This window comes from Tursiops truncatus, chromosome 2 (assembly GCF_011762595.2).
Source record: "Tursiops truncatus isolate mTurTru1 chromosome 2, mTurTru1.mat.Y, whole genome shotgun sequence".
Taxonomy (NCBI): domain Eukaryota; kingdom Metazoa; phylum Chordata; class Mammalia; order Artiodactyla; family Delphinidae; genus Tursiops; species Tursiops truncatus.
This window is the reverse complement of record NC_047035.1, coordinates 75,046,462-75,071,291: the sequence shown is the minus strand read 5'-3', so window position 1 is coordinate 75,071,291 and position 24,830 is coordinate 75,046,462. Positions and strand designations below refer to the sequence as shown.

The following is a 24,830-nucleotide window of genomic DNA, read 5'->3' as shown; positions in this document are numbered from 1 at the left end:
CACAATTTCACTAAATACCTTCACTAGATTTCTTTTTGACCCCAGAGCCAGTTAGGCCCTTAGATACAATGGGCCTTTGAATTTCAAGTTTAATTAAAGATCATTTTCCTCATTTAGTGGGAGTGGGGAGGCAGAACAAAGACTGAATTTAGAGCTTACATCAATGCCATTCTTACCAGGTCATATCAAATCAGAGTTTCCAGTCACTTGGTTAATCCTCACCCATTCTTTAAATCTGGAATTAAATGTCACTTCCTCAATGAGCACTTTCCTGCCCCCCCCATCTAAATTCGTCCCCTCTGTTTTATTGTTTCAAAGAACCCTGTAATTTTTTTTTTCGAAACAGTAAAACAGGTTTTGCTTTATAGGCCTTATCACGATTTCTATGTATTTATGTGAGGTTATCTGTACAATAAATATCTGCCTTTCTCATTAACCTCTAAGCTTCACTGAATATTCTGTGTTCAAAATAGTGCCTGGCACAAAAAAAAATGTGATTAATAGTTGATAAATGAATGAATCTGAGCCATCAGGCATCTATCTTACTCTGCGTTGGACTGTTCCTTAAGTGTGAATGTTCCCAGTGACACATCCATTAACTCAAATACTGATCAAAGAGGATTAGAAGCACATGAAGCAATACCTCTGGGAGTCAGGCTGTAGCTCAATATGAGTGGAGACAAAAAATAAAGACCTTAAAAAGAATTCGCACAAAGTTAGGTGTTACCATGGAAAACTGCAGAGAGTATGTTTGTATACAATGTGGACACAGAAACAATGTTAAATTAATCATCTCCAAACTTGAACCAGGCTGAGGTGAGAGATTGCAGTGAGACAGATCCTGAGAGACAAGGAGAAATTTTGGATTACAGACAATGAAATTTGCTTACACTTCTACTAATGTGTAGTAAGGAAATTAGCCTTGCCCAAAGACAGGCCTTTGTCCCAGCTCCTGGGAGGGAATCTCTAAATCCTTGGAACTTCCAGAATCATAGGAAATGATTATAACAAATAAATGTCTTTGTTATAAATGGTTGGCCCTTTGGATCACACCTGATGGTTCCTGTTAACAAGATGACTCAGCTTGAGGCTGGCCTCACCCAGTAGTCTTAGGATGGGGGATTTGGCCATGCCAGAAAGACAGACCATATCAATTATGGTGGGGCTTTGAGTTACATGATATGGATCAACCCTGAGACTCAGTTCAACCACATAGGCAATTAATCAATCATGTCTACATAATGAAGCCCCAATAAAAACTCTGGACACCAAAGTTCAGGTGGGCTTCCTGGGCTGACAGTACTCTGTGAGTATTGTCACACACTAACGCTGAGAAGTTAACCCATCCCTGAGCACAATGGGAGCTTCAAGTTTGGAATCCTCCCAGACTATCCTATGCATCTCTTACTTTGGCTGATTTTAATGTATTCTTTTCCTGTAATAAAAATAACCATGAGTATAATAGGTTTCAAAGCGTTCTTTGAGTTTTTCTACCATATTATGGAACCTAAGTGTGGTTTGCAGAAACCCCTAAACTTGAAGTTGTCAGAAGTAAGGATAGTGTTGTGTAGACTCTTCTCTCTAACTCTGTAGTTGGTTCCTAACTCCTTTCAAATGGGGTCAGAAGTTTTGGGTAGACTTGGCAGTCTGGAGGACTATGCCCTTAACCTCATAATCTGACCAATTCTGGTAGCTACATTTTGTATTGAGCAATTCCATATGGATAAAATAAGTTTTATCTGTGTGATGCCTAAGCAACTAATTAATTATATCAAGAGAGTGAAAAACAAAGTTAAAAGTAGTTAACATGGGCAAAATAACTGGAAAGGGGACAAAATGTCTAAATTTTGATGCTACGTGTATTGTTTGGAACACATGTATATGTGAGATAATAACCACTTTTAGATGTTTTCAACACATGGGCTGGCAACACCTAACAATAACAACTAGCATTTGTTAAGTGCTTACTGTTTAACAGTTTCTGTTCTGAGTGTTGTACACATACTAACTTATTTAATTCTCATAACAACTCCAGTTATTAGCCCAGTTATAGAAACTGAGGCACGAGGAGGTTAAATAATTTGTCCTAGGTTACACATTCCCAGGATTTGAATCCATACCATCTGACTCCATGGTTCATGCCTTTAACCAGCGCCTCATACAGTATCTCAGAAGGTAATCACTTACATCTTCTCTGATCTCATAGAAAGGTGTTAGTAAACTGGTATCTTAATTCCAAATCCCAATTGTCTCTGTGACAAAGTAACATTTTTATATGAGTGGATGTGTATTTTATTTCACCCTGTGATGGGTATTTTATTCACCCTGTGATCCTTCTCACGTTAGGCAGGAAGTCCTGACTTGTATTGAAGGAGGTAGGAAACAATGAACACAAAAGAAAAAAGAATAATTCTCTGCTTTCAAGCTTCAAAATAAAATTTGGAAACTTTCTCTAGAAACAATAGAATGAAAGAAAAGGGGTTTGAGTTTGGGTTATAACCCTTGAGTTTAAAAAAAAAATCTATGTCTTAAAAAAGATCTCTGAGAATATAGGTTGGTACAAACCCTAGATTTAATACAAATTTCTAGGTCTGTGGGAATTCCTAGGGGTGATGGAGATAAAAGCAAGACAGTTAAGACATTGATGAGGATCTCCGTGCCCTACCTTCATACCCCCTCTCACCAGAGGGGTGGGAGGGTCAGTATGGAGGCCCAAAGAGGTTTGTAGGAAGCTGAGAATAGGAGACTTACCTAATTCCTGTCGGAAAGCCTGAGTGACAATATCCTTTTAAGTATCCACCAGAGCACAGACAGCTGTGCTGTAGTGACAGTGGGCCCAGAGAGCCCAAGACAACCCCATTCTGCCAAATTGACGTTAGCACAGATGAATTTTCATCTGCACACAAAAGCACGGAAATTAACTGAGAGAGCCTTAGTGAATCTGGAAGGGTTTCAATTTCATGAAAAAAGGACACAGAACATGTATATCAACAACCAGAAACCTAGAGGGACTCGGACATCTGGACACACAGAAACAATAATGCTGCAGGCCAGACCCAAAGCACTGCATCCCAGCAGGTACCAGCATGGGCCTGGTGCCCCCAACCAACACCAGAACACCACTAAGCCCTCTAGAACTTAGACATCATCCCAAGGATGGAGAGGGGGAAACCTAAACTGGCGGAGAAAATCCTTAATTGACTTTAAAAATTATGATCTAACTAAGAAAACCCTATATTTGCTTAAAGTAAGTTTTCTGATACCAGGAAAAATGGTTACTGGAGTTAGAAAGTAAGTCGTCATAGAAAATAAAGCTGTTGTGGTTTGTACATCTGAGCCAATTACAAAATGTTTGCCTGCTACGTCTCCAGTCAACAGATCAGCCACATTCAATGTCTTTTCTGCTCCTACAGAAATGACAAATGACTTTCACATATATTACATACCCCCTCAGGCCAGCCAAGGGTTATGTGCTGTTTCGAAGACTGGGAAACCAAAACACCACAACTGAAAACCGCCAACCTGGATACTTATTAAAAGAAATAGCTTGGGTTAGTATGAAATTTGGTGCAACACTGAAATATGGGAATTTGTTACTAGAGGCACCAGAGGGACACATATTCCCTGTTAGGGGACCCTGCTGACACTATATCAGAATGAAAGCAGGGATTGGCAAAGAGTATTTTCAAATAGGCACATAAACAAACATGGAGAAATAGTAAACACATAATTCATTCGGACACTTTTATATGCAGCATGTATAGGATTTAAAATAACATTTCCATATTAAACTGAAAACATTACTATGTAAATGCCACAACTAAACCAAATGAAAGAGTAAACACCAGCCTTGCAAATTGGTCTCCCTTAAGGGCACTCAAAGGCATAGTATCGCCTGCTGTTCTCTAAAGAAATGTCCTCCTCTCTATCAATCTTTTCTGTTTTGACAGCAAACTCATTGACCAGCATATGTTTCGCAATTTCTGAACAATTGACATTCAAGGCCTAGCAAACATTCGTTCTCCACCTTCTCAGAAACCTCATAGGAGCCACTGTTGCCAATAAAAACACATCATAAATCTAACCCCCAAACTGCATCACTTCAAAAGGAGAATGGATGCCCCCATTCCCTACATTGTTTGTATACATCTGTGTCCATTTGTGTCGGGTCTCTCATCGAATTGGCTGTGCCAGCAGGAGGTCATTAATCAGCAGGTGAAGGCTAGCAAAAGTACAGAATGGCTTAGCAGAAAAATGGAGTCTTTTGTTATTCCCTATTGCCGCCTACTAAAATGTAAGTTGCTTGTTGATCTCATCACACTGAGTTATGTTTTTGTGAAGTGTTAAAAAGACCCAGCCTGCACATATTCTTGAAGTTCTGAAATAATGGCTCAGTGAACAGATATATACTTTCCCCCAGCAGCTCTTCGTGGAAATGCATTTTTAGGAGCCCCAAACATCCATGATTCAGCCCTGATGAAAAGTTAAGTTAAAACTAAATACCAGGAGGGAGACGCAAGAGGGAAGAGATATGGGAACATATGTATATGTATAACTGATTCACTTTGTTATAAAGCAGAAACTAACACACCATTGTAAAGCAATTATACCCCAATAAAGATGTTAAAAAAAAAAACTAAATACCATTATTTTTTTGACAGAAGTTTTAGGAAGTTATTGACACAAGGACTTTTGAGACTGAAAGACACTGGGTTAACAAAAAGCCTTTGTTTGGTGAAACAAATTAAAGCACAGCCTCCAGGTATAGATGGCCTACGTGCAGATCCTTCAGATTTTAGCTCTGTGACCTTAAATAAATACTTCATTTCTCCACTCTTCCCTCTTTTTGAAAAACTGGGATAGTAAATAATAGGTACCTCATAGAGATGCCAGTGCCTGACACATAATAAGTGTTCGATTAATGTTTGTTATTAGCTGCATATAGATAGAAAAGGGAAGCAGCGAATGCACAGTTACATACCAGTGACTATAAAAATAAGCTAAATTCATGTTTCGTATCTTATAATTATATAAAGTTTTCTGCTTACTTCTGTTAACTAAAAAGAGCAAGGAGCTTTTTTATAATATAGAAAATATTATCCTAATGGTTCCAAGCACTGTTAATTAGGAATGTTTGTTACAGAAACTTCACTTGTTGGTTGTTTGTTAGAGAACCCCAATTATTGTACTTGTGAACTGTGTTTACCATGCAGCCTGCTCTGACTCACCAACCTTGTGATTAGTAAACAGCAAAATGTAGCACTGCTGATTTAGGTCTAATTTATTCAATCAGTATAAAAGGACTGTGCAGATTCTCCTGAACTGGGAGCATAGCCAAAGGCATTCTTCATTGTTAAAATGAATTTTTTAAAAAATGAGATGATTCTAACAAATTTACTTTAAATCACAATGCAATATCTCTAAATGAAAACAATATCAATATCTCTGTCTGACAGCACGGCATTCAACTTACTTTCAGATTTATTCAGTGTTTTCTCAATTTCAAAAGCACTTGAAAATCCACAAGGGGGGGCAGAATGTCTTTCTTCATTTTCAATAGTTACATCAAGGATGCTTTTCAAAAGTCTTTCATATTTATCATGCCTTCAACAAGTAACTCTTACCATACTCATAAAACCAGCTCAAACTCACCCTATCCTTTTTCTGATCAGATACTGGGTTGTTTTCAGAGACAACAAAACAAAAGGCAAGTCATGCAGCTAAGGCATGTGCAGAGAGAGAATTTTGACTTCAAATAACACCAGGAACAAAAGTTTCCCCCAATCCCACCACGGAACCAAAGGACCAGGACACGACAAGCACAAGAGATTGACTTTTTCCTTTACCCATCTCCATATTATATGATGGTGACAACCAGCATGAACAGTTTTTGTAATTTAGAGATAATAGTATTTTTAAGAAAAGTTATAATGGCAAAGCCTAAGTAAAGAGCTAAGGAATGTTTTGGAGTACCGGAAAGCTTCTGATTGAAGACACAAACAAGGTCCAGTGGTGGAAAAAACATGTACTTCGGATTCTGAGCTTTGCTACCATAGGGAGGTAAGGAGAGAGAGTAAGAGAAAGAGAAAGAGAGAGAGAGTTTATGTGCTTGTCCCATTAATTCTATTTCTACTAATTTAGTTCATAGGAAATAATCATAAATGTGCATAAATAATTACATAGAAGTACAGTATTTTGTTGTAACACTTTTTATTATGTAAAAAACTGGGGGAAATATAAATATCCACCAGTAGTAGAATGGCTAAATAAATCATGGCAATTTCTATACAAATGCAGCCATTAAAACCATACTAATGATCTGGAAATACTCTTGCTGTTAAGAGAAAACATATAATAAATAAACTGAATATACCACATTGTTACAACTTTGTAAATGTACATATATGAAGCTAAAACACTAAGCTGTTAACAAAGCTTCTCTCTGCTTTTTAAAAGGTGATCTTTATTTTCTTCTTCATATTTTCTCCGTTTTCCTATTATATGTAATAAATATGCATTCCTTTGAAATTAGAACTTTAAACATACTATAAATATTTTTAAGAAACCCTGGGAGACGGAGAAGAGGCACATAGCAGAGAAATCAGTGGGAAAAACACAAGAAAACCTGCACTTCCTTACCTCCCTGTGACGCTGAATTAGAAACTGTCAAGCAAGAGATATATATTTTACCAGGGGTATGAGACAACATAGAAGATAGTATAGAATATTTATACATACTGACTGAAATGATCCAGCAAGAGACAGAAATTGGTAATGCAGATGATAGAACCTAACATTTTAAAGTCCTTGAGTTGGCAGAGGTGATGGGGTCCAGTACATGAATGGAGGAGTTGGCCTTAACGTAAGCAGGGAGGGTTCATCCATTAAATAGAAAGGCATAGAGCACAGCTTCAGAGGCAGTAGGGTTGCAGATTTGGAGTGAGAAGATGAAGAAGTTGTACTCTGATTGCTTCTATTTTCTTAGTGAAATGAGAAGGGAGCTTATTAGTTAAGTATGAAGCGGGGAGAAAGACGGTGTGAAATAGTCTTAATACTGCCTGGTTTTCCTCATTCTCACTTCTATTTGCAAAGCAGTGAAAAATCCCCATACTCAAGAAACATTTTCTAAACACTCTTAATGGTTATCTATCCCTTTTTTTAAAAAGTGAAGAAATGAGCGTATAGAACAAGGGTTCCTGGCCATACTGAGCTTACATTCTTGTTGATGAAATAAAACACAAATGAGATGATAAGGAAATAATTCAGCCAACAAGAAAATGGTTTTCAATCAAGAGACTTACTAAATGAAACAGGTGCACTATTTATGATACCAATAATAGTACCCCAAGGCAGTGGGTGTACTTATGTTCTCTATAGTTATCCTTCTGAAAGCTTTCATGGCCTGAAAGAAGGAAAGTTTATGTAGGTAAAGAATTAAGTCAGAGTGGATGCAGGCTCAGAGCCAGGGTGCTGAAGTTAAATGGAGGATGGTGGAATGAGGCCCATGTTAAAAACAGAGTGGCCCTAAGTCAGCCTGTGAGGAAAGAACCAGGTCATACCCCAAGGGCCTCCTCCAGGAAGACCCCTGTTGGAAAGGAGCAGGCATCCAGGGTGTTGGCAGAGCCTATGCTTGGGCAGATCAACAACACAGTTAAGTCCAGGGGCCCCCAGATCACTCCTTTGTTTCCTCAGTCTGGTACCTTCCCTCTCTAAGCAGCACCCTACCATCCCCCTTTTCCCCCTTATACACACACACATACACACACCATTTATCATAATCATCCAGCAGGTCCTAACTTAGATATCAATTCTTCTGGGAGGCCTTTTCTGGAGGATATCCTCTTATGTGACCCTCTACCTACCGTACCAGATCTAAGCTATGTGAGATCAGTGACCTTGTGCCTCTTATTTATAGTGTTACCACACCAAACTTGGGTCCACTCACCCAACGCACAGTAAAACCAATCTACTGACACCAGGTTGTGGTGAAGGAAAGTACAGTGTTTATTGTAAGGCTCCAAGCAAGCCTTACAGAAAAAGGACATTAGGTAAAATCTAAATAAATCTAATAAAGTATAGACTTTAGTTAACAAGAATGTCAGTATTGGTTTATTAATTGTGGCATGGTTACCATTGGAAGATGTTAATAAGAAGGGAAACTAGGTGTGGGGTATGTGGAAACTGTGTAGTATCTACACAACTTTTCTGTAAATCCAAACTATTCTAAAATTTAAAGTTTATTTTAAAAACCTATAAAACTGCAGGTTTCATTTGACCTAATTTTTGTGGAGGGAGAATTATAATTTTATGTAAAGCTGCATCACTATATATACATTAAAAAGTCTTGAACTGGGCTGTCCAATACTTATCCACTACCCACATGTGGCTACTGAACACTTCTAGTTCAAACTGAGATGTGCTGTAAGGGTGAAATATATACCAGGCTTCGAAGATTTAGTATGAAAAAATCAGTAATATTTTTTACATTGACCCCCTGTTGAAATGACATTTGGGGTTTATTGGATTAAATAAAATATACTATTAAAAGTAATTTTATGGACATCATCAGAAAATCTACATACAACAATAAATGCTGGAGAGTATGTGGAGAAAAGGAACCCCTCTTGCACTGTTGGTGGGAATGTAAATTGATACAGCCACTATGGAGAACAGTATGGAGGTTCCTTAAAAAACTAAAAATAGAATTACCATACGACCCAGCAATCCCACTACTGGGCACATACCCAGAGAAAACCATAATTCAAAAAGACAAATGCACCCCAATGTTCATTGCAGCACTATTTACAACAGCCAGGTCATGGAAGCAACCTAAATGTCCATCGACAGATGAATGGATAAAGAAGATGTGGTACATATATACAATGGAATATTACTCAGCCATAAAAAGGAATGAAATTGGGTCATTTGCAGAGATGTGGATGGACCTAGACACTGTCATACAGAGTGAAGTAAGCCAGAAAGAGAAAAACAAATATCGTATATTAACACATATATGTGGAATCTAGAAAAATGGTACAGATGAACCAGTTTGCAATGCAGAAATAGAGACACAGATGTAGAGAACAAGCGTATGGACACCAAAGGGGGAAAGTGGGGGGGGGGAGGGGTGATGGTGGGATGAACTGGGAGATTGGGATTGACATGTATACAATAATATGTATAAAATAGATAACTAATAAGAACCTGCTGTATAAAAACAAAAAAATAAACTTTTTAAAAAAGTTAAATTAAATTAATTTTATTTATTTATTTATACTCTCTTTTTTTTTTTTTTTTTTTTTTTTTTACGTACGCGGGCCTCTCACAGTTGTGGCCTCTCCCGTTGCGGAGCACAGGCTCTGGACGCGCAGGCTCAGTGGCCATGGCTCACGGGCCCAGCCGCTCCGCGGCATGTGCGATCTTCCCAGACCGGGGCACAAACCCACGTCCCCTGCATCAGCAGGCGGACTCAACCACTGCGCCACCAGGGAAGCCCTATACTCTCTTTTAACGTGGCTAGTAAAACATTTTAAATTATGTGTGTGGCTCACATTGCATTTCTATTGATAGCAGGGGCAATTTCTATTTTAGCTTTCCTTTTTTCTAAATTTTCTTCCATAAATATGTGTTCCTTGTATAATAAAAAAATAGTAATAAAAAGATACAAAGAACTACTACTGTGAAATGTCACACTAAATGATGGAAGCACCAAGCAGAAAGGTCAAGCCATAGAGTCCTTCCATTAATTAATTATTCAGTCATTCACTTGAATATACATATATTGAGTATCCTATGTGCAAAGCATTGGGACAGTTGCTAGGAATAGACACACATAAAAGATGAGTTGTAATTATTTCCTTCAAGGAGTTCACAGTCTACTTGGGAAGCTAGGCTCATAAATAAAATATAAGAACACAATGTGGTCAGTGACACCATGACGATTTCTATACAGTCAACTCTCTTCTCCTTCCTGCTTTAAATGCTGCTGTTTTTCTGGCTCCAACCTTGGTCTACTTCTCTGCCCACCCCAGGATTGCAACTAATACTTATATGCTCATGACTAGTATGCCTCTGACCTTGATGTGGCCATAGATGCAAGCTGAAAAAGATGAGACACTTAAGATCCATGGGAATCTGAGCCCCTTGCTCATGCCATTTACATGTACCTTGAAGAAATGCTCAAGCCTGATCTTATATATACCACTCCCATGCATGCCCAACTTTATAGTTTTGTGGGTCAAGCAACACCCACTTCATATTAGACATTTCAGATCACATGGTAACTTGGTTGTCCATGATCAAATATTTAGGGTCTACTAAGACCGAGTAAAAATCCAAGAGCTGTTTCTCAAAAGGAGCATATTTATCTGCAGAGTATGGTATGGCTTTGCTCCCAGATCCTAAAAGTCTGTTCTGTAATTCATCTAAGAGGTCTGCCCAAGGTTCAGGAGACACATTAAGAACCAATGAATTGTCTGGGTCATACGACCAGAGTGGCAGATAAGCCTGAATAGCAGCCTGGACCTGTTGCAGAGCCCTCACTTTTTCTGGGTCCTATCAAAATTGGAAGCCTTTCAGATTGCCCAATAAATAGGTCTATGCTATAACAACACACCCAATAAGGTATATGTTACCTCCAAAATCCAGTGAGGCAGACTAAGTATTGTGACTCTTTCTTAATGGTAGGAGGACCAGATATAGCAACTTGACTTTAACCTTAGAAGAAATATAACTTGTCCCAGACCATGGAAACCCAAGAAAGTTCATTGTAGAAGTAAATCCCTAAATTTTCCTGGGACTTATTTCCCACCCTCTGGCATATATGTGTCTTACCCAGGTGTCTAACGTACTTGTTACCTCATGCTCCCCTGGTCCATCGAGGTAGTGGACCCATGTGGTGTCTTGTGGAATGGGGAAGCAATCATTTCTTTGTGCAATAGAGTCGGACTGGGTTGGAGAGTTGATATACCCCTGAGGTGAAACATTGAAAATATATTTCTGGCCCTTCCAAATTTAAAAACTAATAATAATAAATTAAATAAAGTTGCTTCAGGCAGTCTCTGCTAACAGGTATATATAGAGAAAAAAATGATTTTCCATATCAATATGGAAATTCCAAATCAAATGTCAAGGGATTTGTGGATTTACTCCAGCAAAGAAACTACATTTGGAACAGCAGCTGCATTTGTATTCACCATCTGGTTAAGTTTACAATAACCCTTTCTCATTCTTCAAGAGCCATCTGTCTTCTGCTCAGGCCAATTAGACGTGTTGAATGGAGATGTGTTGGAAATCATCAACCCTGAGTCTTTTAAGTCCTTTATGGAGGTATTAATCTCTACAGTTTCTCCAGGAATGTAGGATTATTTTGGATTTACTATTTTGGAATTGAGAGGCAGTTCTAGTATCTTCCAGTTGTCCTCACTCATCAGATAACCAGTATAGTGATTCTACCATGTGTTGAGTGTGTCTCTTTCAATCAAGCATTCTAGAACTTGGGAAATAACCATAGGGTGAGTTCAGAGCCCAACTGCATATACTGTGAGATGGACCTGAACCAAAATACCAGTAACCATTCAGCCTCAATAAACCCCTACTCTGATAAACAGACAAGAGTGGCTTATTTTGTTTCCAAGATTTAGTATCATTTCACAGCCAGTGTCCAGAAATCTCCCAAAAGTCTGGTTATTTCCCTTCCCCAGTGTACTATAATCTTGGCAAAGAGTTGCAAGTCTTTGGAGGGAAGGAAAGAGAAAAAATTTACAGTATAAACTTCTGGCCATGTGAATATAAATTAGAAAAACCTTGTAATTCTTTTGACATGTATAATATCTCATTATTTTGTACCTGTGCCCATGAGATCTTAAGTCTGGCTACAGATATAGAAGCAATGAAAGTGCTGGAGGTGGGTCTTGAGAAGTCTCAGCATTTCCCCACAGGATAGGTGGGTCATCACAGGTACTCCAAGCAAAGGGAGACTAACCTCCTCACACAGGGGAAGAAAGTCTGCTTCCACAAGCAAAGGAGACTGAGGGCCTCCTAGGGCCTCAGTTTTATCAGAATCTGCCCACATGTTGCCATCTCAATTTTCAGGGTCCTAACTTTATGTCAATCAATGCCCTAATTTTAACAATAAGAGAGTTTGAGTTAACTTGTTATTGTAATCCCCCTACTCATGGGATTAGTCTTTGGTTGGGTTTTCAGAAATATCAGACCCTGCAGCTATGAGGAATAAATATCTCTTTCAGGGCAGTCACAGAAAATTTCTAGTTCTTTGCCTGGACCTTGGGTTGAAAATGTATTACCCCAAGTTCATTATTTTTTTTCCCTAATTTCTTTATGGTACTTAGAAGCAACCCACAGTCCTTATACTCTTTATTTCCACTAAATTATTCAGTGACAACAGCTACCTGGTAACCCAGCACTTTCTTCTATAGGCACCTAATGTTAGGGACTACTAGTGTCCCATTTACCAGTGGCAATGGGGTCATTACACCTAGCAAAATCAGAGAATCAATACCAACTCCCTAGCTTGAACATTCCGTTCCACTGAATCAGTTTCAGACCAATAATTGTACCACTTAGAGTCAGCCAGGTTAGCAGAACCCCTGTGAATGATATAGAATAAAGGAATAAGGATTCATTATAGGAATTAGACCTTACAAATACAGGAGGAGCTGGAGAAGTGAAGCTCTGGAAAAGGGAGTCAGGGGATCAGAAAAGGGGTCATTAACCTGCCTGCCTGAAGCAGTGGCACAGAGGGGCGAGTTGGGGCTTGAAGGAAAATCTAAGAACCTAAGCACTTTCAGCCATCAAAATGGGATTGTGAAGAGGGACTCATTGAGAGGTGTTTGGAAAGCTGTTACCTCTTCGGTGGATATACAGTCAGGCATCTGATGATGGGCCTGGGGTCACTGTTGGTTGGCAGAACCAAAAGTCAGAAAGATTAGCTGGAATAGAACGGAGGAGAAAAAGGACAACGTGGGACCTGCCTGGAATCCCTGTATCTATCATTGTACCTGATCACAGTGACCGTCTAAGAGTGTAATAGCGCAGAACAAATCTGGCTCCATATTGTATCTGCTTATTTTACTTTAACCTTTGTATTCTATTACTTTTGCTTCAAGTCAAGAATATTGCCTATAGCCTGAAATATATAGTATAACCCATTCTCAAGGTGCTGGCTTTTAAAGGTATAACACTTTTCCATTCATACAGAGATAAAAAGTTGCAGAACACCGAATAACGTTTGTCTTGTTGGAGGTTTATGGGAACACTGTGACTGGACCTCCCTGGACAGCTCAAGAACAAAGGACTCTGGCACCAAGAAGCTTGCAGCAAGTAACCACACCACCATCGCCACCCCTTTAAGTGTAAGAGAAACCTGAATTCTAACTTGGGGAAGATGGTTCTTTGGGACACTAGTCCATCATCTTCCCAAACTGCTGGCTGTCTGAATAAACTCTCTATTCCTTGCCACGGGAACACATCTCTCGATTTATTGGCTTGTCACATGGGGAGTAGTATGAGCTTGGACTCAGTAACAAGAGGAATTATTACTGCTTCTCTTCCGCCTTCCAAATCTTATGCAATTTCATCTTTGGGCCATCTCTAATGCAGAGTTTCACATGGAAGAGGATTCTGAGAACAACAGTCGTCTGCTTAACCAAGTTGACCAGCACAGTCCAGCACTCAATAAAGTGCTTGTCCTTATCTCAGCTATCAGAAGACAGTCAATATGGGCAGAAAGAAATGTAGAGAAGCCCCTGGGGGCTCACTGGTGACCTTGTGACTGTGGATGAGCTGTGATTTGGGAGATTCCTGAAGATGGCAGTCTGGGCACACAGAGAATTTTCCTCTCAAAGGCTCAAATGTCAGCCTGGATCTTCTGGGAGTCCTTTTGGAAACAGTGAAACTAAAGAAACACTATAGGATATGATGAACAAAAGGCTCATTTTCTGTATCCAACCGACCTGGTCTTCCCAGATGGGGGCAAACACCAAAGGAGAGTGAACACAATCCCAGAGCCCTATAAATTCTAAAAGACAGAGAACTTTATTATGAACTATTTACACAGACAGTGCTTGCCTTTCAGCAATTCAGACAGGATCTTTGCAAACGAGAGAGGGAGGAAGGGAGGGAGAGTGAGAGAGAGAGAGAAAGAGATGGAGTAGAAAATTCATAACGCAGCTCAACGAAGATGCTTTCCTCTTCTTGCACATCATGGTTCCCCAGCTCATAGTCCCAGCTGCCCACCTCTGTACAACAGTCACACAGCAATCCCCTCAACACCTGCCTCCTGCACCTGCATTCTATGATCTGGGCTCCACTTCATTCCCTGCCATGGACCCTGGTCACAGTGGTAGAGCCAGAGAACAGAGGGAAAAAAGTATCTGCAAAAGGAAACTCAAAGTTTCCAACACCACAGCCATGTTCCTCAACTGGAGTCAGATACAACTCTTCTAAAGGACAAATAATTTTCACAGACCCCAGTGTTAACTATGTTACTTTAACATAACGCTACTTAAACATGTAGAAACATAAATTGGTGTTTAAATGCCACGTGCTTATTATTGCTTTTATACCAACTATAAAACAATGCAAGTTAAACATGCACAAAACGTCAAAACCAATAAAACTTTAACGATTTTAATTTAATATATGATGTTTTGCTGAAACTAAATCATCAATTTTGAGTTGAATAGATAAATATATATATATATATGTGGAGTTGGGTTTTACTTACCAATTTGATTCTTCTGATTTTCATCATTGGTATTTCTCCTTTCACATTGAATTGTTAATCCATTCTCTTGATGGGCTGATAAATTTAATATGCACAAGAGTACAATATTAAAAGGAATGTTTTCAACTTTTAATGGAACTTTATTATGTAATGACTAGTATACCTATTACTAAGCAACAGTAGCTAAATGGTTTATACAAAAGATGAACTCTACACAGTATAGCCATGTGAATGAAGAATAAGGTACAAGTCATACATTATTTTACATGCTTATAGGATCCAACTTGTGATAATTCCATTTTCTCATAATTGTTTCCTATTCAAATTACCTGACATCGCTTGCCCTTCATTTAGTGCTAATATTACTGAAAACGCAAAAGAGGGCATTGGAGTCTTGCGGCAGTATTTGCTTGTAAGACCAACATTAAGATAAGCCCCAACATGATTCAGTTGCATTTTATAAGAAATATGTTTCTTACAATCTTGCATATAATTCAAAGCTAATTTTCCCACAAGAAAAAAATGGGGAATTCGTTTATAGAACCAATATATCTACAACTTTGCAACATACTTCTGCTTTGATGATGCTCTTTATTTGCTTAGTATTATCTATAATATTGAGCAATTGCTCTTCTTTAAATTAATGATAAAGTGTATTAAGGAGTCGTTGGGCTTTCTTCATGGCACCAAATTACAGCTAACATCTGTCTAAAAACTTATATATTTGGGCGTACATTTTTCAGCATGAGCTTTCATACCAACTCAATGAATGCTAATATAAAAAGACATAAAACAATTTTAAAATGTTTAGTGACTGTTAAAAATACTAGCATTAAAGAAACCAATATCTCTTCCAGCTATTTTCATAAAGCAAAAAGTAAAACACGACAGACTAACAATGAATGTCTGGTTACTTCCGTTATAAGCTAGAGTGGCGCCACCACGTGGCAGGAGTAAAAACAAGTTTATTTTAGTTCAACTGAAATTACACAAATCTTAATTTATGTTTGGTGAGAACTACACTACAAATTTTGCTCATAATATATGGGTTATTAATTTTTATATCACACCACTTAAATTTCACATAGCTTATGGGATCCAATTGCATGTTTTAGACTATCTGTTGAAAACACATTTTTAATTCTCATAAAAACACGAAAACCCATAAAACTTCCAAAGATACATATATTTCAAATATGATAAATACAAGTATAAATAACTTTTAAAAAGCAGTTTTGAAATAATTCCTGTTACTATTATAATTTCCATACAGGTCTTGGAACTGTCTTAAAAGTAATGATAATTTTGTCTCTGTAAAAAGAACACTATTCAAAAACGGGACAATAACTTAATAAAACGTGGAATACTGTTTTTGTCACTACCATATAAAATTCATAAGTTCTTTGCTTCCTAAATTCTTCAATCAGAAATTTAAATAATCTAAATTCCTGATATATTTAAGACATAATTTATTACTTTGTTAATTTATTTGTTAAAACAGCATAATGTAAGCTGATTGTTAAAATTAGTTGTTACTAAATTATAACTTTTTAAATTCCGTAGGAAATTATCTCAGTATTAAGTACTCAGTATCACGGCTCATGGGAATAAGGTGACTACTGTTTTCCTTCTACTCTTTTGTATTTTCCAAATTTTCCATATAATAAGTATATATTAATTTTATGATGAAAATTAAATTTCTAAAAGAATAAACATTCACGCTAGGAGAGAAATAACAAAATTAGCTATTTAGGGTATAACATTAATAAAAGGAAATTAATGTACTATTTTACCCTGGTACTGAGAATAGGAGAGGCTAAGGTATCTTTCCTACCATAACAAGAAAGCCTATGTTAGTAAATATTAATATTGGAAATGAACATACTCTGTGACCCAGCAATTACTGGGTCCCAGTCTTAGCATTACCCTTATTGTAAAAGAAAGCATGTACAGGGCTTCCCTGGTGGTGCAGTGGTTGAGAATCTGCCTGCCAATGCAGGGGACACGGGTTCGAGCCCTGGTCTGGGAGGATCCCACATGCCGCGGAGCAACTAGGCCCATGAGCCACAACTACTGAGCCTGCGCGTCTGGAGCCTGTGCTACACAACAAGAGAGGCCATGATAGTGAGAGGCCCGCGCACCGCGATGAAGAGTGGTCCCCCCTTGCCACAACTAGAGATAGCCCTCGCACAGAAACGAAGATTCAACACAGAAAACATAAATTAATTAATTAATAAACTCCTACCCCCAACATCTTCTTTAAAAAAAAAAAAAGAAAAGAAAAAGAAAACATGTACAAGGAGTGCAGCAATTTGGGGTCATAAACAAGCTGTAAATAACATAATCATATAGCAAAAAGTGATATAATAAATTGTGTTAAGTCTATATTCCATACAGTTGAAAATAATGAAGTGAATCTATACATAATAACAGAAAAAGAGCTCCAAAATGTCTTACTGAGTGGGAACAGCAAGTTGCAGAACAACGTATAGAGTATGATGCCATTTACGTTAGTAAAAATACTTGTACAATATAAACCCTGAATATTCATAGTAAGAGGACTGTATGTACAATGACAAATTCCCTATTAATAGCAACCTCTGGAGGGAAATTACACATGAGGGAGGGGGACAGTCAGTGGAGATTTTGGAGTTAATTGCAATGCTTTAATTTTTATAACAAGAATGTATGGAGGCTTCCGGGAAGATGGCGGAAGAGTACGACGCGGATATCACCTTCCTCCCCACAGATACACCAGAAATACATCTACACGGGGAACAACTCCTACAGAACACCTACTGAACGCTGGCAGAAGACCTCAGACCTCCCAAAAGGCAAGAAACTCCCCACGTACCTGGGTAGGCCTAAAGAATAAACAGAGACAAAAGGATAGGGACGGGACCTGCACCAGTGGGAGGGAGCTGTGAAGGAGGAAACGTTTCCACACACTGGCAAGCCCCTTCCCGGGCGGAGACTGCAGGTGGCGGAGGGGGGAAGGCTTCGGAGCCGCGGAGGAGAGCACAGCAACAGGGGTGCGAAGGAAAAAGCGGAGAGATTCCCGCACAGAAGATCAGGGCCGACCGGCACTCACCAGGCCGAGAGGCTTGTCTGCTCACCCGCCGGGGCGGGCGGGGCTGGGAGTTGAGGCTCGGGCTTCGGTCAGAGCGCCGGGAGAGGACTGGGGTTGGCGGGGTGAACACAGCCTGCAGGGGGTTAGTGCGCCACGGCTAGCCGGGAGGGAGTCGGGGAAAAGTCTGGACCTGCCGAAGAGGCAAGAGACTTTTTCTTCCCTCTTTGTTTCCTGGTGCGCGAGGAGAGGGGATTAAGAGCGCTGCTTAAAGGAGCCCCAGAGACGGGCGCGAGCCGCGGCTAAAAGCGCGGACCCCAGAGACGGGCAGGAGACGCTAAGGCTGCTGCTGCCGCCACCAAGAAGCCTATGTAAGAGCGCAGGTCACTCTCCACACCCCCCTTCCGGGGAGCCTGTGCAGCCCGCCATTGCCAGGGTCCCGGGACCCAGCGACAACTACCCCGGAAGAACGCACGGCGCCTCAGGCTGGTACAACGTCACGCCGGCCTCTGCCGCCGCACGCTCGCCCCGCCCTCCGTGCCCCTCCCTCCCGCCCCGCCTGAGTGAGCCAGAGCCCCCCAATCAGCTGCTCCTTTAACCGCATCCTGTCTGAGCGAAGAACAGACGCCCTCCGGCGACCTACACGCAGAGGCAGGGCCAAATCCAAAGCTGAGCCCCTGGGAGCTGTGAGAACAAAGAAAAGAAAGGGAAATCTCTCCCAGAAGCCTCAGAAGCAGCGGACTAAAGCTCCACAATCAACTTGATATACCCTGCATCTGTGGAATACCTGAATAGACAACGAATCATCCCAAATTAAGGAGGTGGACTTTGAGAGGAACATTTATGGGTTTTCCCCCTTTTCCTCTTTTTGTGAGTGTGTATGTGTATGCTTCTGTGTGAGATTTTGTCTGTATAGCTTTGCTTCCACCAGTTGCCCTAGGGTTCTATCCGTCCGTTTTTGTTTTGTTTTTAATTTTTTTCTTAATAATTATTTTTCATTTTAATATCTTTATTTTATTTTATCTTTTTTTCTTTCTTTCTTTCCCTCCTTCCCTCCTTTAGACAACGAATCATCCCAAATTGAAGAGGTGGACTTTGAGAGCAAGATTTATGATTCTTTCCCCTTTTCCTCTTTTTGTGAGTGTGTATGTGTATGCTTCTGTGTGAGATTTTGCCTGTATAGCTTTGCTTCCACCATAGGTCCTAGGGTTCTATCCGTCCGTTTTTTTTTAATTTTTTTCTTTTTTTCTCTTAATAATTATTTTTTATTTTAATAACTTTATTATATTTTATCTTATTTTATTTTACTTTATCTTCTTTCTTTTTTTCTTTCCTTCCCTCCTTCCTTCCTCCCTCTCTCCCTCCCTCCCTCCTTTCTTTCTTTCTTTCTTTCTTTCTTTCTTTCTTTCTTTCTTTCTTTCTTTCTTTCTTTCTACTTCTACCAATTCTTTCTTTCTACTTTTTCTCCCTTTTCTTCTGAGCCGTGTGGATAAAGGCTCTTGGTGCTACAGCCAGGAGTCAGTGCTGTGCCTCTGAGGTGGGAGAGCCAACTTCAGGACACTGGTCCACAAGAGACCTCCCAGCTCCACATAATATCAAAAGGCGAAAATCTCCCAGAGATCTCTATCTCAACACCAGCACCCAGCTTCACTCAACGACCAGCAAGCTACAGTGCTGGACATTCTATGCCAAACAATTAGCAAGATAGGAACACAACCCCACCCAGTAGCAGAGAGGCTGCCTAAAATCATAAGTCCACAGTCACCCCAAAACACACCACCAGATGTGGACCTGCCCACCAGAAACACAAGATCCAGCCTCATCCACCAGAACACAGGCACTAGTCCCCTCAACCAGGAAGCCTACACAACCCACTGAACCAACCTTAGCCACTGAGGACAGACACCAAAAACAACGGGAACTACGAACCTGCAGCCTGCAAAAAGGAGACCCCAAACACAGTAAGATAAGCAAAATGAGAAGACAGAAAAACACACAGCAGATGAAGGAGCAAGATAAAAACCCACCAGACCTAACAAATGAAGAGGAAATAGGCAGTCTACCTAAAAAAGAATTCAGAATAATGATAGTAAAGATGATCCAAAATCTTGGAAATAGAATAGACAAAATGCAAGAAACATTTAACAAGGACCTAGAAGAACTAAAGATGAAACAAACAACAATGAACAACACAATAAATGAAATAAAAAATACTCTATTTGGGATCAATAGCAGAATAACTGAGGCAGAAGAACGGATAAGTGACCTGGAAGATAAAATAGTGGCAATAACTACTGCAGAGCAGAATAAAGAAAAAAGAATGAAAAGAACTGAGGACAGTCTCAGAGACCTCTGGGACAACATTAAACGCACCAACATTCGAATTATAGGGGTTCCAGAAGAAGAAGAGAAAAAGAAAGGGACTGAGAAAATATTTGAAGAGATTATACTTGAAAACTTCCCTAATATGGGAAAGGAAATAGTTAATCAAGTCCAGGAAGCACAGAAAGTCCCATACAGGATAAATCCAAGGAGAAACACTCCAAGACACATATTAATCAAACTGTCAAAAATTAAATACAAAGAAAACGTATTAAAAGCAGCAAGGGAAAAACAACAAATAACACACAAGGGAATCCCCATAAGGTTCAGAGCTGATCTTTCAGCAGAAACTCTGCAAGCCAGAAGGGACTGGCAGGACATATTTAAAGTGGTGAAGGAGAAAAACCTGCAACCAAGATTACTCTACCCAACAAGGATCTCATGCAGATTTGATGGAGAAATTAAAACCTTTACAGACAAGCAAAAGCGGAGAGAATTCAGCACCACCAAACCAGCTTTACAACAACTGCTACAGGAACTTCTCTAGGCAAGAAACACAAGAGAAGGAAAAGACCTACAATAACGAACCCAAAACAATTAAGAAAATGGGAATAGGAACATACATATCGATAATTACCTTAAATGTAAATGGACTAAATGCTCCCACCAAAAGACACAGATTGGCTGAATGGATACAAAAACAAGACCCATATATTTGCTGTCTACAAGAGACCCACTTCAGACCTAGAGACACATACAGACTGAAAGTAAGGGGATGGAAAAAGATATTTCATGCAAATGGAAACCAAAAGCAAGCTGGGGTAGCAATTCTCATATCAGACAAAATAGACTTAAAATAAAGACTATTAGAAGAGACAAAGAAGGACACTACATAATGATCAAGGGATCGAGCCAGAAGAAGATATAACAATTGTAAATATTTATGCACCCAACATAGGAGCACCTCAATACACAAGGCAAATACTAACAGCCATAAAAGGGGAAATCGACAGTAACACATTCATAGTAGGAGACTTTAACACCCCACTTTCACCAATGGACAGATCATCCAAAATGAAAATAAATAAGGAAATACAAGCTTTGAATGATACATTAAACAAGATGGACTTAATTGATATTTATAGGACATTCCATCCAAAAACAACAGAATACACATTTTTCTCAAGTGCTCATGGAACATTCTCCAGGATAGATCATATCTTGGGTCACAAATCAAGCCTTGGTAAATTTAAGAAAATTGAAATTGTATCAAGTATCTTTTCCGATCACAACACTATGAGACTAGATATCAATTACAGGAAAAGATCTGTAAAAAATACAAACACATGGAGGCTAAACAATACACTACTTAATAACGAAGTGATCACTGAAGAAATCAAAGAGGAAATAAAAAAATACCTAGAAACAAATGACAATGGAGACACGACAACCCAAAATCTATGGGATGATTCCAGGGGCCTTTGGAGCCTGAAATTTCCAACCTTTCACGGTCCCCTATGATTGTAGGGATTCCTACAACAGTGAGTACTGGCTTCAGAGAAGCCCACAAGAGACTGGCTTGGAGAAAGCAAGACCACCCTGCCCCTCGGGGAAAGTGAAGGGAAATGGGGGTCATTCTGTCATGGATTTTCCTCACTCAGGTCCAGCCTGTCAGAGGGTCAAGTGTAGCCTCGGGTCTGGGCATCTGGTTCTCCCACCATCCTCCTCGGGGGGTTGGTGGTCCCTAGGAGAGAGACTCAGTTAAGGAACTGCTGTGATACTGGCTAGTTCCAGCCTCAGGACACTCACGGTGACAGGTGGCTTCTGAGGACTAAAATCCTAACTGTTCCCTGCACCCCTCCTGCCCAGGGTGCAGCTCCAGGCCCTGGGTCCCAGCTCCTATGCAATGTGAAGCTGACAACACCTGGTGGGAGTCCTGGGGTCTTAGGAGTGGAGGCTTCAGAGCCAGAGGACACAGCTGAGGAATCGTCCACCTCCAAACAATTCCTCAGCCCTTCAACAAAGACGAAGGTGGGTAGAGGAGGACGGAGGCTTGGCCTACGCTTTCCTCTCTTGTATGTGGTCATCGCAATTGCCAAGACCTAGATCTAGTTTCAAATTCTGTCTTATTAGTGCTAAAACTTTAGGAAGGTTATTTAACCACTGAGGGCTCCCTCACTCATAAAACAGGACTATAATGCACACCTCCGCTGACTGTGAAAGATGAGTGAGTGGGCTTTCATGTAGACGCTCAATGACCATTAAGTTGCTTTCCCCACTTTCTGGTTTGCGAGTTTAGGGTTCAACCTATTGAATCCCAGAGAAGACGTGATGGGGACAAAGGGAGGAGGTGGAAAGCTCAGGGGTTGTGGTTCTCACAACTCCACATCAGGCTTCAGGTGACACAATACCTCACAATCCCATAAAACTCAGGCAAACTTTTCTTGTCTGTGAATTTTCAGAAATGAAAAGAGGGAACCAAGGGCTGGAGACTCTGATTTTAGCTCCACGCTGGTTCCAAGACCAGGAGCTTACTGAGTTAGGAGGGTTGTTTTTGCAAACGGTGTGGATAACACCAAGGTGGCCCGGCCAAGAGCAGCTGGGTCCCGGGTCCCGGTACCCATGGAAATGCATATGTTACCTGGTACCTCCTCTTTCCTAGCAGCCTCTGTCTCCAGAATATAAACCACCAACCAACAGGACTGGCAAAGAAACAATGCCCAGGAGGTGTCTCCCATAGTCTTTTTTTTTTTTTTTATTCTAACAGAAAGTCACAAAAACTATAATCATCCTCATCAGTTCACTCAGTCCCATGTAATTAATTTTTTTTTTCATCTTGATCTTTTGTTAGCACTTTTATGAATTCATCAGTTTTCCATTAGGGTTCTGAAAATGCTTATTCATTCAGTTCAGCAGTATAGTCAGTTACCAGAAACCTGTACTTGTCAGAGTCTTTTCCATGAATTCCTTGAAGATGAAACCCTTTTATAGGAACATTTTTGCAAAAGCATCAGAGTACACCCAGAACTGTCTGTAAATGACAAAAGACTTAAAAATGACCACGGTTAAAGATTTGATGAAAGTTCATAATAATGCAATTGACAAGGAAATTTAGTTATTTCTGATATACATTTTAAAGTAATAACTAGAATTATGACTTATAACATTATACCAGAATATATAAGATTTTTAGGAATTTCATGTAATGTCTGAAACATTCATATTAACATATTTCCATACAAATAACCCAAAGAAAGTTTAGTATTAGTTTTTATTTTAATTTAATTTTATTTTATTTTTATACAGCAGGTTCTTATTAGTCATCAATTTTATACATATCAGTGTATACATGTCAGTCCCAATCGCCCAATTCTCCCATAGTCTTTTATTTCGTGTGATTTGCTAAGAGAAAAGCGAAGAGACAAGACCGAGGGAAAGAAAAAGTGATGAGTTAAAGTAATCAAAGCTTTGCACCTTTACTTACAACTCAACAAATTCTGTCTCCTACACCAATATTCTGAGGATTAAATGAGCAATATAATACTTTTTTGAGCTCTTTGTGATAAAATGCTTTGCCGTTAACAGTTATATTCCTGGGGAGTTGATAGCGGAGCTGGCTTGTTCCTTGCCAGTAAACTTAAGAAGATGCCAAAGCTGTGTACATTTAAATCACACAAAACCTTCCCCGCAGCTGTCTGGTCTCTTGACAGCCCCTTTTCACTGAGCTCTGCGGTCATGGAATGTAAATATCTTTATCTTAACAGCACAGGCTTTTGAAAATTTGACATAATAGGATTTCTTCCTCACAAGGCATATCAAACACCATTGCAAACTAAAGTCTATTTTATTTTTAATCAAGACTAAATCAAAGGGTCTTTTCTTTGTTTTTAGACTTTCTATTTCCACGTGGCCAATAAAGGGTCCTCTCTGACCATCCCTGCCAACCAGAAGCCCTGGTAGCTGGCCCAGTCACCCCCAGAAGACACAGCTGGCCATTTGGGGCTGCATCTGTCTGAAGTGTTCTTGAGGGCAAGGTGTGAGGACCATATGGACAGGTAAAGCAATAAAGAATCAACAGGTACTTAACAAGTGAAAAGACTGAAGATGAAGGCAAAAGCTGACAGTGATGTTAGTTTGTCTCTGTTCTATGAAGCTCTAGTTCAGTGTCAGGCTAGTGTGAAAACTTAGACATTTTTGTGGATTTATCTCTCGAACCCCAGTGCTAGAGCAGTACATTTCTTAAATGAGTAAATATGAATGACACATTAATCAATGAATGAATAGTAATATTGAGAAGGGGAAGAAATCTATTACAGATCAATAAACAGGTCCTGGAAGACACCCCTTTGTCTCCTAACCCAGGGAGCACGGCCCACAGCCAGAGCAGAGACCATGGGGACCTGGGAGGCCACACATCTCAGAGGGCATTTCACCATCAACAGCAATTCCTTGGACAGCTTGAATCATTTATTTCCATAATACGCTCCCCAGCTGCTGTGACCTCTAGGGATCCTCTCTTCTCAGAATCCCTGCTTCCTATGTTAGCTGTTTTTCTCATTTGGAGAATTAATCCATGTTGCCTTGACCATCGTACTTTGTCCTTACTTCCTTCTCTAGACAACAAGATCCTCAAGGGTTGAGACTGTGTCGTATGATGCTCTTTGTGTCTACTTCATTGTATATTCTAGAGCTGAG

The 24,830-nt window shown here is 39.7% G+C and overlaps 1 long non-coding RNA gene across 3 annotated transcripts in view; it reads right to left on the bottom strand.

The window, feature by feature from the left end:
- The window catches only part of LOC109552290 (uncharacterized), a 212,691-nt gene that overhangs the window by 87,021 nt on the left and 100,840 nt on the right, over positions 1–24,830 (bottom strand). For all 3 annotated transcript variants that reach the window (XR_012329416.1, XR_012329419.1, XR_012329417.1), the window contains exon 6: positions 14,747–14,821. This is a non-coding gene — a long non-coding RNA (uncharacterized lncRNA). The remainder of the gene's footprint in view (positions 1–14,746; positions 14,822–24,830) is intronic.